Source organism: Triticum dicoccoides, chromosome 7B, assembly GCF_002162155.2.
Source record: "Triticum dicoccoides isolate Atlit2015 ecotype Zavitan chromosome 7B, WEW_v2.0, whole genome shotgun sequence".
NCBI classification, from domain to species: Eukaryota; Viridiplantae; Streptophyta; class Magnoliopsida; order Poales; family Poaceae; genus Triticum; species Triticum dicoccoides.
In genome coordinates, this window is record NC_041393.1 from 570,072,347 (window position 1) to 570,083,296 (window position 10,950).

Consider the following 10,950-nt stretch of genomic DNA (forward strand, 5'->3'; position numbering starts at 1 on the left):
GTATGAAGGATGAACCATGGCTCCTGCCAGGGTCAGCATTGAAGGCTGACGAGAGGACACCAGCCGATTCTTTTGGAGGTCGAAGGTGTTGCCTACAACGAGGCCTATCCGATGAAGGACTTCTTTGTCGTTACCAAAGTATACAGTAACGAATTTGACTAGGTTGCTCTCGAGGAAGTCCTTAAAATCCTGGCACTCAACATCGGCATGGCATATGTGGTAGACCAAGGATAAGTCATGCACGCAAACCTGGATCACGACGGGCTTCTTCCTATCTTCGTCCATTAAATCCTTCTCTCGTCCCACGACTGTGGTGTACTCAACATCTAGCCCAGCGACCCACTCATCATCTGAGTCTTCGAACATGCGTCTGAAGCGAGAAAGACATCCTTTCACCATCACGGAAGAACGGGTGTAGATGACGTCGAACTCATCGCCAGTGATGGTTCTAACCTTGTACTCACCACCGATCGGGGAGATTTGGGACGCCATGGATTTGGGAGGAGGGTTAGGATTAGTGGAACTGCAGTAATGTGAATGGACGGGACTACTAGGAGCGAACCGCCGTAGTATTAAAGGACGTGCGGGGACGAGTAGGAGCGAACTGCCAGCGTGCGAACGGCAAGGTAGTGGCTTTCCATTCTCCCATGATACGGGATTCCAAGAGCCCTTGGACCTGAGATCGAATGGTTGCATGGCGTGATTCTAGACCTATGGGTGAATATCCTATCCTGGAGGGTTATTCTGCAAATTTTCAGCAACTTAGCATGCGACCGTTTGATCTCAGATCCAAGGGCTGCCAGCAGCCTGTATCATGGTCGCGCCGACCACGACCGTGTCGTCGCTCGCGCGGTCGTGCTCTTGGAGATTGAACACGGTGCGTTAGGCTATCTGATGTTGGCATGTCATACATAGTCATCACTTAGTCACTCATACTACAACAAGGTTGGCTATAAGGTTGGCTATAAGTGTATTTTTTTACTCCTCTCTATCTATTTCTTCGTAATCCATCCGTCCCATAATATAAGAACGTTTTTGACACTAGTGTAGTGTCAAAAATGTTCTTATATTATGGGACACAGGGAGTACTAGTATTTACTGCATTTGCCAACGAGTGACCTCTTCCAATGAAATGGTGTTGCTAAGTTTGCTTCATTTAATTAGCTATAGACTCAAAATTGTCTTTTCACCTAGGTACACGCACTTAGCACCATTCCTTCCTTGGGTCACCAAACTAGTCTGTCTCTTCTTGATTAACTTGCCACATCAGATTTTATGCCTATGTGGCAAGCTTAGCACCTGTAGGAGCAAGTAAAAGTGTGTACAATAGTGCGCTTTGCATTTTCGCATATGTGGTGGAAAGAGAGGCAAGGAAAAAGTGGAGAAGTGGGCTCTCATGCAAGAGCCAGCCTCTACTACATGGTGGAGCATTGGGAGAGGCACCTGTATGGAGGTGGTCAGGAATCGGCGTCGTAGTGCCACAGTTAAAATGATAATGGCATGTCAAATCACGGGGCCCCACCTCTCCAGCAGTAACTCGCTGTCAAATCACATAACCCTACGTTTGCAGCAGCCTACTCCCTCGTCTTCTCGCGTCTCTATCGAACTGACTAGGCAGAACTGCCCCGCCGCCTACCGCGCAGGAAAAGCCCCGCCCTCGACTTTTTAATACTATACAGTATACTAATTTTGTATCCATGGATTGCACCCGCGGCATGGAGCAAAGCGTCTAGAACACGGCGGTACACATGTATGGAGTATACAGCACGCCCGTTGCGTTCGCGTCGCACCCCAAACGGTCGGCCGGTCTGGCACGCTGCTCTCCGAATGGAACGCGCGTCATATTGCGTTCGCACACACATGTGGGACGGCAATTGCGAACCGACCATAGGCACACTTTCCGGCCCCGCAAGTTGGGTGACTTAATAGAAGAGGGAGACGAGCAATAGTACTAGAGAAGTGTTGTACTACGTTGGTGCCTGGACGATCCCTGCAAGACACGGAAGATCAGTTCGTCCATGCATGTGACCAGACACCAGCAGACACGCCTGGATTGGCTATCGTCTACATATCGTGCAGGCTGTGTTGTACATGGCTGTAGTTGTGGTGAGAAATCTAAAAAAAGGTTTCTTGTCATCTCCCAAAATTAGGTGTCATGTGCTTCGGATCACTGCGAGGGTTAAACAGCGACAACTGAGTTGGGCTAGTCATCGGGGGCACATGCACGAACAGTGACTACTCGGCTGCCATCAAGGTCAAGACGGCTATGTTAATTAGGACATCTATCGACGGACCCCTTTTCTACGAGTTTATCTTTAATTTGAGTTTTGTTCCTCGTCTAGTTTGTCCGTCGGGATTCATGTTGTCTCCTTTGGGCAGTGAGGTTAATGTTATGATTTCTTGTCATGTGGCATTTTTTCGTGTTATATGTTATAATCCGGCGCTTCAGATCAAAATGACGACAACTGCGCCTCCAGGCCACGTGCATGAAGACTTCTCGACAGTCATTGACGAGGTCAAGCCGGCTCCGATAGACAAAAGAAAACTAGTACTACTCCACTATATAGGCACGAGCCTCCGCGCTTGCTTGCTAGTGTTGCTCTCTTCACACTGTCTCGGCCTCTCCAGATCTAAACACGACAGCGGTGGCCACACACTCTCCCTCTCTCTGCTCACCGCTGGTCACAGATCCAGCCGGATCCTCTCGCCGGGGAAGGTGAGAAGGTGCAACGTTCATGCGGTCATCCTCGACGACGGCTCTTACCCACTGCTGGGCGCGTCCCGATCAGCCTGCCTTGCCGTTCTCTCCCAAGCACCGCTGGCGAGGGAGGGCCTCCGACCCCTTCTTCCTCGCTGCCGTAGTGTGGGCAGATCCGGCCTCCCGCCGCCCACCTAGAGACATCCCGGCGACCATCACATATAACTTCCTTCGAAATCGGCCTTGCTCTACCTCCCGAGCTCCTGACGTCGCTGCATTTGTATCTTTTACTATTTCTCAGGCCCCCTCGTAGATAGGATTGATCGGCTGTTCGAAAACCACGTAATTTTTTTATGTTTAAGAGGTAAAACTAGTTCATGCAATCGAATTTAGTACTACCTCCGTCCGGGTTTATTGGTCCCCATTGTATTTCGTGCCAAAATTTTACCATAGATTAAACTAACAAAATGTTCATGCATGTCACCAAACATTATATTTTTGAAGACTATGTTCAAATACGAATCCAGTGAAATAATTTTTCTTGACATGCATTAACATTTTGTTAGTTAAAGTTTTAGTCATAATTTGGCACAAACTACAAAGGCGACCTATAAACCAGGACGGAGGTAGTACTACTTGGTTCAAACAAGGAAGAAAGGGGGTGGGGTGGGGGAGAATTTGTTACTGAATCTAGGACTTGGTCGAAAGAGGAAATAATGGGGGCGAAAAGTAGCAGAGATTGGCTATCTAACTGGTCTCTAGGTCTAATAGGGAAATAAAGGGAAACGCAGTACAAACTCAATATAAACCCGACCTATTGGTTGATAAAGGAAACAAAGTGGGGACTAGGGGACAAGTCAACAGAGTAAGTCCAGCACTAGATTTGCTAGCCTCACACAGTATAAGGTGGCTATACCAAACAAAAATGGGACCAACCCAGATATCCTGTTCTGATGTTTGTTTCCCCGAGCCACTCTTATGTAATGCCACTGGTAAAATGTAGCAGTCGCACTGTTAAAAGTAAGGACACGTTAAACCAATGTTGTTTTCAATGTAATGCCTCTAGTAATATGAATCAATGGCACTTCTTTACATGTCCTGCTAAAATTTCCCATTAAGATAAGTTGGTTCTTTTCGTTCGAAATGCAACTGTCCTGGTCCGCCTACTCTCCCGTGCCCAAAGTAATGTCGTATTTAACGGTTGTCATAGTTAATCCTAATGCCCACACTAATATCTAGCAATGCCGCTGCTTTAGAAATTGCTACTGTCCTTGTAGGATTGCCATTCAGATAAGGAACATGCTTCTTTTCATTTGATGCATGTTTCATCACTTGTTAGTCACCCTCCTTTCCACCTTTTTTGTGCAAACAGAGATATACATTTCACGGTCGATCTTAGTTGAACTGCACAAATGATATCCAAATTATAGTTGAGCATTCCAGGAGCTTCATAACCAACCTTGATGTTGCTCAATTTTATTGCAACTAATGAAGAATAAGCTCTGTGGGTTTCGTTTTCTGATGGAAATGGAACTGGGGCTGGAGCCCTTTTCTTAATTTTTTTTGAAGAAGAAGCTGCTAGCTCACGGGACATTGCTTCATTTTAGGTGAACTGCACCAAAAGGTCCCATGAATTGAATCATCCATGTTGGTGACTGAAAGAGCCAGCTTCAGCATCCCAGTCTAAGCACCCCCAGCCTCCATCCTTGCGACGCACGGTACTCCTCGTTTGCCACCTGCTCTACCATAGTGTCACTGATAAAATGAAGTAATAATATAGTTAAAATAGAGCGAGTGTCATCTCTATCATTTCATTTCCAATGTAGATAAAGAAAGTGCTTCTCTTTGTTAAAGTGTGTTTCATCAACTAGTCCCATTGTTAATGTTTAAGCGTTTCTGCAAACTGGGGTGCTTAATTTTAGTTGATATGTACAAAAATAGAGATTTGAATGTCTCAAGGCGCCTCCTTGTACTACCGCTGTACACTGATGTTCATCACTGGCAGAAGGTGTATCTGGGAGACTTGGGACGATGTCCAGTATGAGGCGTACCATATGAGGCGTCGCAGGGCCTATCTCGCCCTCGCAGCATGGCATACTATGATATTGTCACAATATTTTCTTCTATTTATTTTGTGTGTTTCATCAACTAGTGCCACTATAATGTAATCACGCTTTTTCATTATCTGTGCAAACAGGGTTATTCAGCTGCAGTTTGGTGGAACTGCACAAATGTACGTATGGAACCGGCATATATGCAGAGTGCGAGGTGTGCCAAGTAAAAATTACCGACACCAACCATGCTGCATGCACGCATTGGCATCCACCACCACCAGTGGGATGTGTGGCGCTCTCTATGGACGGATCTTTCTCGACAGCAAATCCTCTAACCAAATACTAGTAGCTTATATTGGCAGTTTTCTAGGGAGTACTCTTTTCTGAAAGAAGCACCAATCTATTTTTCTTTATTTGTACACTATGTCACAACTTTGACCCAAAGGTCCAGAGCTATTTTAGGGTGATTGGCGTAGTACTCGGAGACTGATTGTAAGCATGATTTTCATTAGCTGTCACACTGCTTGTAAGCATGAGCAGGTGGAAGATTAGGTTAGTGTGAAGCTTACCTTAAACCCTACCGCCGTCGTTGAAATGAGGCGAGCGTTGAGGGAACCGTGGAGAATGGCGGGGAAGCGACATCACGCCATCCGACCTCCTCTTGTGGTGGGAGAACGAATACTCCTGTGGCTCTGGCTGGCTCTTTACCCTCACGAATGGCACACCATACTCGATCGATTCGTTATCCTCTGGGTGCTCGACCTTCGACCTGTACGCCCACCACCTCCTCCTGACTGTCGCCTCGGGTGAATCTGTCTGCTCCATCGCCCATAGGAGATACTCGATAAACTCGGAGGACTGCGGCGTGACTGCCACCGAGGAGTACATGTACATTGCCGCCCTCATCGCCGCCGTCTCGCTCTTTCGCATACATTGCCACATGGCATGCACCGTCCTCAAAATATCCCACTCATTGTCAAACCAACTAAGGATCTCCTTCAACCTGGCTAACTTTGCTTGGTCGCCGCCAGCGATCTGCCTGATTCGCTAATGCATCCTCTCCATAGATGTCCTTCTGAGTGGTCTGGTGCTAGCTTTGGAAGATGGGAGGAGAGACGATGGTCTTGCAATAGATAAGAGGGAGAGGCGAGACGGTGGTTTTGGAATGGAGATGATGGAGAGGAGAGGAGGTGGTTTTGCAATGGAGAAGATCATAAGAGGGAGAGGCGTGACAGTGGTTTTGGAATGGCGATGATGGAGAGGAGAGGTGGTGGTTTTGGAATGGAGATGATGGAGAGGAGAGGAGGTGGTTTTGCAATGGAGAAGATCAAAAGAGGGAGAGGCGAGACGGTGGTTTTGGAATGGAGATGATGGAGAGGAGAGGAGGTGGTTTTGCAATGGAGAAGAGGGAGAGGAGCGTGTGGCAGCGATTTAGGATTGAGCGAGAGGGCCGGCGCGCTGTGACTGGATCAAAATCAAAATCAATTTACCCTTCAATTAAGAAAGCGACCCCACATTAACTATTCTTCCTTTTATTCTGAGTCATAATTGACCATGATTTTCACACATAAAATATATCTTATTCGTTGCAAAAGTAATATAATTTGAAAGTACATTCAGATACGAACCAAACGATACAATTTTTGGTGACATGCATTCACATTTTGCTTGTCAAATACAGTACGTGGTCAAACTTTGACCCAAAATACGCAAAACAACAAAAAAGTACTTCCAGGACCAGCGCCGCTCTTCCGCTCTTCTCCTCTTAAAACACCACCGCTCCTCTCCTGTTCCAATCTAAATCCAGCGCCGTTACTCTCCTCTTCCATTTCAAAACCACCGCCCCTCCTCTCTTGTTCCAGTCCAAAACCAGCGTCGCTCCTCTCCCATTCTAATCCAAAACTAGCACTGCTCCTCTCCTCTTCCATTCAAAAACCACCGCCGGCAAGTGAAGGTGCTGTGGAGAAGTAGATCGATGGAGGAGTACAACCGATATATGAGGATCGCATACGGCGACCCTGTGAAGATAGCTAGGATGTTGGAGATACAGTCTTGGTTTGACAACAAGGACCAACTAGCGGCGACGGCGACATCCATGGCCAAATATCTGCAACAGAGCGAAAAGGCGATGATACTCCCGGAGGGAGTCGTGGCGGAGTACATAGAGCTGCTCCTCTGGGCCATGGAGCAAATAGATTCACCAAATCCGATCGTGAGGGAGCGGTGGTGGGAGTATCGATCCCAGATGGAGCATCCACCAGAGATTGTAGGATCGAGCATCTACAGGGTGCCGTTTGTGAGGGTGTCTTGCCAGAGCGAGCCGGTGGAGTCTTCATCGACCGAACCCAACTGCAAGAGGAGAAAAGCAGTTGGCCCGATGACGCTTCCCCGCCATCGCCTCCCTCGTCGTTCACATCGTCTCACGGGGCGGCTGTCTACCGCCAAGGAATAGGAAGGGGCTGCCCCCCCCAGCCCAATAGTCAGGCAGGTTGTGAATTGTCAGGAGGAGCTTAGGGTTGTTAGTATTTGCAGGTTGTGAATTGTATTTTGTGTTGTGTATTTTGTGAGTACTTTTAGATATTAATGTCTTTTGAATTTTAGATTTGCAGTATTGAGCATATGAAGAATTTTATGAATTCTAGAGATCTATTTTTAGCACTTAAAAAAATGTAGTTTCATAGGAGTATAAAAGTGCTAACAATGTGATTCTCAAAGAAGAAACTGCAAGTTTCAGTTTCAGATAAGAAACTGCAAGTTCAGTTTCAGATAAGAAACGGCAACTTTCAGAGGCAGAGCATTTATATTAACACGGCCTTTTCAAACATGGTTAACATCATGTTGGAAGTTTTATTCATGGTCAAAAATGGAACTACCAGCCAGTTAACATCATGCTGATCAACATTCATGCATAGCACATCTTCATATGATGCACAGTCAAAAGGCCCACACAATGTCTAGTGTGCGAAACACAGAGAAAATGAGGGACGAAGTTTTGGCAAGTGTTGGACGTGGTTTTGGGCTGCCCCGTCTAGGCTTTCATTTTTAACATGCGCAGCCCACGACCTCGGATAGGAGGGCATGTTTGTATTTTCTTAGGGCCGTCATGTATCGACCGGCCTATGGACCTTCCATCCGAGGTTTTATTTTTGGCAGCCCAATTTATGTATTTTTTTCAAGAAAACGTAGAGGTCTGTTCTATTTTTCTATATAAGAATAGGAATGCCAGGTCCAACTTATATTTCCTTTCTAACTATATTATATAAATTTAAATTAATTTATATGTTATTATATATTATTTTTATTGTCATCATATATTTAACAGATACTTACATATGTAAGAAAATAATATCCCACATCTTATTAACTTATAAAAATAATTTCTTAACAAATAAAATCCTGGATTGTTTTGGCACGAAAATCCTAGTGATTGTGTACAAAATCTTGGTAAGATTTAAGGACGAATGTAATAATATCACTTATTATTTAAATATATTTATAACAAAATGCTCAGCCCTTTTTTATTTTTTATTAACATTGCTGGCCCAACCCAACATTATAATTAGAATCAGCCCAGCAAAATCGTGTATTTCGAGAAAGTGCAAATGGTGTGTAATTTTTCAGGAAATAAAATAAATGGGCCGCATGGACGCTACATTATTTGTTCACCCAGCCAAGCTAATGGCTGTAATTCAAAAAAAAGATCAAATTGACTGTAAATTCTACCGCGCAAAAAAAAGACTGTAAATTCTGAAAAAATGGGTTGAATACGTGCCACATTTTTGGAGGCTAAAATGTGGGCCAATAGGTTGAAGCCAACGCAAGTCGTTGCCAATTTAGTCAACAAATGATTCTGACATGTTAGCCATTGGATTTACATCCAACGACCGGCATCCATCTTCAATCTCTCGTCTTCTTCTTCCAGCACCGCCGGGACCACCTCCCGCCTCCTGTTGCTAGCAGCTCTACTTTGCATGCTTCCCTATGAAGCGCTACTCCACCGTTGGCCTGGCCATCGCTCCACCCCTCCACACCTCTTCTTCTTCTCCAACGACTGCCGAACCACACCGCACTAGAACGAGTTAACCCTCGTACACCTCTCCATCTGCGACTCTACTCCCGCGTCTTCCCATCTCCGGCTCGTTGCTGTCCGGGGCCTCGCCGTCGTCCACCACCTTGGATGCGCTCGGCGTGGCGTGGTCAACATGGTCAACGAACGACACCATCGGAAGTAGACTATGCGTGGAGAGGCTGACAGCTGGGTCCACGGCCGCACACAAGGAAATGCCTCCTTATTACGTGCAAAATAATGATTCCTCCACCTGACATCTGGGACCCATCGGAAGGGCCTCTGTATTTCGCAAAAAAACATGCCCCCCGCTGACTTGTCGGACCCACCAGCTATCTTCGCATGCAAGGAAGTGCCTCCTTATTACGCACAAAAAATGAATACTCCCCCTGCCAGCTGGAACCCAGCATACTGGGAGGCTGACTTGTGGGCCTACCAAGTTGACGGGGACGGAGGGCTTTGTCAACTTAGTCAATATGAATGATTCTAGCTCCTGTTATCGTATGATGTTCATCCAACGGTCGTAGTGCTTCTTCAACCTCTGGTCTTCTTGCTCCAGCCGCCCAAACCAGCGTCGGTCGTGCCGCGTGCTCCTGCCTCCCGTGGCCGGCTATGATGCCCCAGAGGCCTCACCACCCCTACTACTCCCACCGCTGGCCAGGCCATCCCTCTACTCACCCACACCCCCTGTCATTCTGCGGCGACAGCAACCTCACACCGTAGCAGAACCAGTGAACCCGCGTACTCCTCTTTGCATGGGCATCCACTGATGCGTCTTCCCCGGCTCCGAGTCGTCCCCTTCCTAGGCCTCGCCGTCATCCACCGCCGTGGTGCTCTTGGCGCGGCGTGGTCAACGTGGTCAAGGAATGACTTCCATCGGACGTGGACTGTACGTGGAGAGGCTGACAGCTGGGTCCACGGCCGCAGCAAGGAAGTGCCTCCTTATTACGCGCAAAATAATGATTCCTCCACCTGACACCGGAGACCCACCGGACGGACCATCGTATTTCGTGAAAAAAATGTTTCCCCCTGATAGCTGTGACCCACCAGCTACATCTTCGCATGCAAGGAAGTGCGTCTGGGCAAAAAAAAACCAGTCACCCCCCTGACTGCTGGGACCCACCAGCTACATCTTCGCACGCAAGGAAGTGTGTCCGAGCAAAAAAAACGATTCGCCCCCCTGACTGCTGGGACCCACCAACTACATCTTCGCACGCAAAGGAAGTGCGTCCGGGCAAAAAAAACGAGTCGCCCCTCTGACTGCTGGGACCCACCAACTACATTTTTGCACGCAAGGAAGTGCTTGACAGTCGGGACCCACTTGGTCGAAGCATACGTAGCATTGTCATTCTGGTCGTGAACGTGTACGTGCATACTGGTTGTTGTAGAGGCGCGCACATGTCGTAGTAGAGGCACGCACGTAGCATGTACACTTACGTACAACGGCCAGGGTGCAAGAAAGAAAATACGGCCACGTACGTACATACGGGCAGGGTCTCAAACGCCTACTCGCGCATACGTACGGCCAGGTCTCATGTACATGGCTGGGTCAGAACGGAGAAACAACATCGTGGTCGTGTTCATGGGGAGCCAATCGGTTGGGTCAGAACGGAATGTGTGGTCGTGTTCATCGGGAGGGCTTGGACGGAACAGGCGATGGAAACGAGGCCTGGCTTACCGTACAACAGAGGAAACCGACCTCCTACATTCGGAACGGGGTCCTGTTGATTGGGAGGGGTGTGGCGTACCGCAAAACAGAGGAAACGGACCTCCTACGGTCGAAAGGGGGGTCGTGTTGATCGGGAGGGGTGTGGCATACTGCAAAACGGACGAAACGGAACTCCTACAATCGAAACGGGGGTCCTGTTCATCAGGAGGAGTTTGGCGTACCGCAAAATGGGACTCCATGGGATACTGTTCATCTCCACCATCGACCTCCTCCAGCCTCCACGGGCTACCGTCGACCTCCTCCAGCCTCCACCGGCTCCTGTTTATCCAGCCTCCACCGCGCGCTACTCCACAGGCTACTGTTCAACCACCCCTCCACCGTCTACTGTTCATCCTGCCCTCCACCGTCTACTGTTCATCCAGCCCTCCACACTAGGGGGTCCTATTCGACCACCCCTCCACGG